The sequence below is a fragment of the Monopterus albus genome, unplaced genomic scaffold (assembly GCF_001952655.1).
Source record: "Monopterus albus unplaced genomic scaffold, M_albus_1.0 scaffold275.1, whole genome shotgun sequence".
In the NCBI taxonomy this organism is placed as follows: Eukaryota; Metazoa; Chordata; class Actinopteri; order Synbranchiformes; family Synbranchidae; genus Monopterus; species Monopterus albus.
The window spans coordinates 104,822-111,457 of NW_018128155.1; positions in this window are offsets into that span (position 1 = coordinate 104,822).

Below are 6,636 nucleotides of genomic sequence, written 5' to 3' on the forward strand. Positions count from 1 at the left end.
CTGTCAGAATCGGCGTGTATGAACGCCAAATGGTGTTTGTGGTGTGGTGAACTCGATTATAAAACCAGACGAACTGATATAGCTGAAGGTTTTTTACTTGTAGCAACTAGACAAACAATACACAGTCCGGGATACACAATCAGGTCGATAAGACAGTCCAGGGTCAGCGCCAGTAGACAGGTATAACCAGGAGATCCAAACTCTAGAAGTCAAGGGGAATAGCTCAGAAGGTCAGTACACTGCAGGCAATCAGAAACTGGAGGGGCATAGGCAAAACATGGTCCAAGGTCAGAAACAGAGAAACAGAGAATCAGGCAAGGTATAAATGCGGGAGAGCCAGAGCTGGGGGTCTAGAACAATCTGGCAGCATCCTTGTGGGAGGACACTGCCTAAATAGAGGTGAACACAGGTGCAGGTAATAAGCAGCAGGTGAAACTAATCCTAGTAAGGAAGAAAGTAAAAAGACCTAAGCTATGGTGAAACAAAACAGGAAGTAGAATCAAAATAAAAGCCTGACAGGAAACAGCAGAACCGAATTGTGACAGTCAGCTTTCCATTTGGGCTGTGCATTTGTGGTGAAGGTATAACTTTACCACGTGAAAACAGAGATAATATTGTTGGAGATGGAAAGATTTATTTATTTAACATTCCCTATGGGTCCATATCATGCACTTAATGTACATGCTACTTATTTGACATTTTTTCACATATAGAAGTTCAAACCAATACATTTTCTTTTAGATGGAGACAAATTCTGTAAGGTTTTTGTTGTGGTTCCAAATGTTTCCTAACTATGATACCACCCATGCATTTCAAAAGTAACCTTCTGAACACTGCCTGGAATAAAGCATCATCATTTTCCTTTAAAACCTTTCATTGGTGCTACCACTCCCTCTCATGCAACTCAGCTGCCAAATATTTCATTTTAATTGTGTCACTGTCTGTAAAAATGCTGTCATATCTGAATAATATCACCACGAACATTTACATAAAAGACATCTGTGTCTGGCAAAATGACAAATGTCTGAAAAATGAGACAACATTAACGTTAACATTAAAATGACAAAGCCTGTTAGTTGCTTTAGTAGTAACTATGAATCATGTCCATCATGAACAAAAGAGGTAATCAGGAGTTGTTGCTGAAAATGGCTTATCACCGTCAAGTTATGACTGACAATGGCAGAGTGACTATTGGGAATTTCTTGATGGGCCAAACTGGGCTGGTGGCACAGTATAAAAAACAGAGACAAAGAGAGAAGTGACAGCAAGACAGATGGCTGATAACTTTTCACATGTAAAATATACAAGATGTATAATTTGATATAGTTGTATGAAAGGGCTGATATAAAAACATAGTAAATCACAGAACCAGATGTCCACTTCTAGCATTCAGTGCTATACTTGAAAAACAGCTGTCTGCTACAAATGAAGATAAGCAGTGACAGTGAACCTAAACAGAGCAGAAAACCAAAACAATGAGTTAAACTAGAATGACTGCTTTGCAATGGTATGCCTCCGCTAGCCAGTCAACCTCACAGGAATAGCACAGATGTGAGGTCATTGACCTTGACCTTTGACCACCAAAATCTAATCAGTTTATATGTGAGATGTGGACATTTGTGCCAAATTTGAAAAAAAAAAAAAACTCACTTAAGGTGTTCCTGACATATTACATTCACAAGAATGAGCCAAACACGAGGTAACAGTGACCTTGACCTTTGGCCACTAAACTCTAATCAGTTTCATCCCTGTGTCCAAGTGAATACTTGTGCCAAATTTGAAGATATTCCCTCAAGGCGGTCCTGAGATATCATGTTCACAAGAATGGGTCAAATGGAACCCAAAAACATAATGCCTCTGGCTGCAGCCATTGTCAGCACGGAGCCCGATCTCACAGCATAGTGTACAATAGCTACATTGATCCACTGTAATAACAACTGTAAAATTGCAACATGGCAACATGGCAACATTTGTTGTATTGTAGCCCATCTGCCGTCTTCATGGTCTTCTTCTTGATGTTTTACGGCAGTTGTCAAACAAGGAAATGGCACATTACTGCCACCAACCATGGAGACAGAAATTAACATGCAGTGTCTGGCGAAGGCATATGGTTTGGAACTTTATCATTTTAAAAACACTAGAAGTTGGTGGCATGGTACCAACTGGCATGGTACCAAAGATACCAGTTTGTGCCAGATGGGTGTGGCTTCTGTTCCATTTAAATCCAGCACATGAAATGGTGCATGTTGCTTGTGCCTACCTGAAGCTACCGGATAAACTGTGACACATCAACAAAATATCATGTGGAATCTAACTGAACGGTGAAGAGCAGCATCTTTTCGGTCAGAAAATGTGAGCACCATATCCTAGCCCACAACATTTGATTATGAATCAGAACCTCTGCAGATAGGAAATCTGAATCTTGCTGAACTTGACAGTTCATTCTTTGACCTAGATTGTGTAAAATCATGGTTGAATAACATGAAAAACTGATAAAATCACACCTGATATTAATATGGTGCCCTGGTATTTGGGGTAGTATCTCCATCAGTGATGTAGACTGTTCTCTTTGTGTTCAAAAGGAGAGACATCATGTTCCCTTAATATGAAAGTACAGCCTATTTTAACATTATCAGATGATGAAGATCAATCTCCTATCGGTACCTTCTGCTGCCTGCTCCATTCAGGAGAGTTTCCACACCCTTGCTGCTATGTAACAAGCAACATTCTAACATAGCCAAATGGAACACAGCCAAACAAACAGAGACTGACACACCCCAACGCCCAATTTCTTTTGGAATATGACTAAAACTAAGAAATATATTTTACCTTTAAAAAACATGATTTCAGCTCTCTAGATGCACATTTATCAAAGCTGCATTCAAATGCTTATGCCTCATAAAACATAACAAAATTACATCATATATAGCTACTAAATATTGAAAAGTGTGGTAAGATGTGGCCAGCAGATGATCCGACTTTAAATTAAGTCTTTGCTTTCCTTTCTGCTCACTGTAGTTAGACATGAGTACAAAAACATAAAAATCAGCAGGAGAAATTTTGCTGGGCAGCACCTCCCAAACATGTATTGATAGGTCAACACAAGATTGCCTGCAGAACCCTCCCTTAGAACAACCCATCACTGTCTGTCCTTCCTGAATTCAGATTTATAGGTTCAAAACTACCCACAGCTTTACTAATATAACCCATATTAACATTTCCCCCCATGGTGTCATCCTCCCAGAACGAGGGTTTGATTGGGTTTAATCATTTGCTGTAAGAGGAGTGCTCACAGGCTTCCATGTTCAAATGTGTTAGCAGATGACAGACAGTGGGTGTAAATGGAAATAGCAATGTGGAGACTAAAGTTAATGGGAGCCACATTGATCTGACATGACAAAAACAACGTAGCAGGACAAAGATACACATAATCAGTAGGTCAGATCCAAACTGAAACCTTCAGTGTACAGTGGGAGATGTGTCTTTTCCACACTGATGGAATTTTGAAGTGTTGACAACAAAACTCCATATCCCTCTCTGTTTCTTTCAGCCAAGCTGAGATCTCTGATCCCAAAAATATTTTAGATAATCATGCAGTAAACTGCTTCAAAATACATGACCTCATGTTATAGCAGGTGTTTTGATGACAAAGGTAGAGTTTCCCTGATCATGTTTCTACCTGCAGTCATTGTTTTCACATTCCAGCAACAGAGTTCTCGTTAAACTTTCCCACCCTTCCTTAAACTTACAGTGGTGTGAAAACGTGTTTGCCCCCTTACTGATTTCTTATCTTTTTGCATGTTTGTCATACTGTAATGTTTCAGATCATCAAACAAATTTAAATATTAGTCAACGATAACACAAGTAAACACATCATGCAGTTTTTAAATGAAGGTTTTTATTATTAAGGGAAAACAAAATCCAAAACTACAAAGCCCTGTGTGAATAAGTGTTTGCCCCCTAAACCTAATAACTGGTTGGGCCACCCTTAGCAGCAACAACTGCAATCAAGCGTTTTCGATAACTTGCCATGAGTCTTTTACAGCGCTGTGGAGGAATTTTGGCCCACTCATCTTTGCAGAATTGTTGTAAGTCAGCCACATTGGAGGGTTTTCGGGCATGAACTGCCTTTTTAAGGTCATGCCACAGCATCTCAATTGGATTCAGGTCAGGACTTTGACTAGGCCACTCCAAAGTCTTCATTTTGTTTTTCTTCAGCCATTCAGAAGTGGACTTGCTGGTGTGCTTTGGATCATTGTCCTGCTGCAGAACCCAAGTTCGCTTCAGCTTGAGGTCACAAACGGATGGCCGGACATTCTCCTTCAGGATATTTTGGTACACAGCAGAATTCATGGTTCCATTTATCACAGCAAGTCTTCCAGGGCCTGAAGCAGCAAAACAGCCCCAGACCATCCCACTACCACCACCATATTTTACTGTTGGTATGATGTTCTTTTTCTGAAATGCGGTGTTACTTTTACGCCACACATAATGGGACACACACCTTCCAAAAAGTTCAACTTTTGTCTCGTCTGTCCACAGAGTATTATCCCAAAAGTCTTGGGGATCATCAAGATGTTTTCTGGCAAAACTGAGACGAGCCTTTATGTTCTTTTTGCTCAGCAGTGGTTTTCGTCTTGGAACTCTGCCATGCAAACCATTTTTGCCCAGTCTCTTTCTTATGGTGGAGTCATGAACACTCAGCTTAACTGAGGCAAGTGAGGCCTGCAGTTCTTTGGATGTTGTTGTGGGGTCTTTTGTGACCTCTTGGATGAGTTGTCGCTGCGCTCTTGGGGTAATTTTGGTCGGCTGGCCACTCCTGGGAAGGTTCTCCACTGTTCCATGTTTTCGCCATTTGTGGATAATGGCTCTCACTGTGGTTCGCTGCAGTCCCCAAGCTTTAGAAATGGCTTTATAACCTTTTCCGGACTGATAGAGCTCCATTATTCTCTTTCTCATTTGTTTTTGAATTTCTTTGGATCTCGGCATGATGTCTAGCTTTTGAGGATCTTTTGGTCTACTTCACTTTGTCAGGCAGGTCCTATTTAAGTGATTTCTTGATTGCGAACAGGTGTGGCAAGAGAAATTGAACTCAGGTGCGATAAACCAGTGTTTTGACAGGGGGGCAAACACTTGTTCACACAGGGCTCTATAGTTTTGGATTTTGTTTTCCCTTAATAATAAAAACCTTCATTTAAAAACTGCATGATGTGTTTACTTGTGTTATCTTTGACTAATATATAAATTTGTTTGACGATCTGAAACATTACAGTGTGACAAACATGCAAAAAGATAAGAAATCAGTAAGGGGGCAAACACTTTTTCACACCACTGTACTTCCTGCGCCAGATCAGGAAGTTTGATCTGCCCCAGGAGCTGCTGATACAATTCTACAGGGGAATCATTGAGTCTGTTCTCTGCTCATCCATCACTGTCTGGTTTTGTTCAGCAACCAAACAGGACAGGAACAGACTCCAGTAGACAGTCAGGACTGCAGAAAGAATTATTGGTACCAGTCTGCCCTTCATGGAGGACATGTACACCTCACGGGTCAAAAGGACGGCAGAGGAGATTTCTGCAGACCCCTCACACCCTGGACACAATCTGTTTGAACTCCGCTCTGGACAGTGTTACAGGTCACTGTGCAACAAGACAACCAGGCACAAGGACAATTTCTTCCCCGGGCCATCACTCTGTTTAACACTTAACCCACGATGGTATGACCGGTCAATAACGCTCAGTGCAATACCTGTAAATATACCTTGTACATATAGATCTGAAAAATGCATCTAGACTGTGTGTATTTACAAGTCTCTATTTATAAGTAACTTTTTCTTTCCTAGTGCACATTCCTTTTGCTTGTTTGCACATTACTTTCTTTCCTTTCTGTTCTCTCAGCCTTAAATTGTTCACTTGCCCATTGCTGCCTTACATAAGGACACATTTAGAGCCACTGTACCAGAGTCAAATTCCTCGTGTGTCCAACACACCTGGCCAATACCTGATTCTGAGATGATGTACAAATAGTGCAGTGTTTGGGAAACACAGAAACTTACTTTGAGTCCACAAATGAGCAGGAAGAACCAGAGGCAGAGTGAATCCAAAACATCGGTCAGAGGTGCATACAGTCCAGGTTGAGCAATTAATGAAGTCCAATCCATGAGAAAAGCATGATAAAATGTTAGGAGCTAACTAATTAACACTAGGAAAACAAAAACACAAAGAAATAACTGAATACGCAAAGAAACTCAAAACACCAGAAACACAAGGCAAGTTAACTGAGGCTACAGGTAGAGATGGTCCTCTGACACCCAAGGCTCCGACACATGTGCGGTAGCTCATGAAGTAATTGTATCGAACCACAGTGCCGAGGTGTGTTTTGGTCATGTGACTAGTAATGTTTGAAGCACTTGAGTGACGTTAGAAGCAGTTGAGTGCCTCGGACGTCATACAAATCAGCTGATGGTGTCATGTAATACTCCAGTTCTTTAATTGGACAGCTCTGAATAATGAAGGAGTCCATCTTTCTTCATTTAGTGCCGCTTTATTTTAAACCACCATTAAAAATTAAACATGACCCGGGTTGTTCCCCCTTCCAGAGACCCACACAGTGGCTGGCGGGAAAAGGAGTTTCTG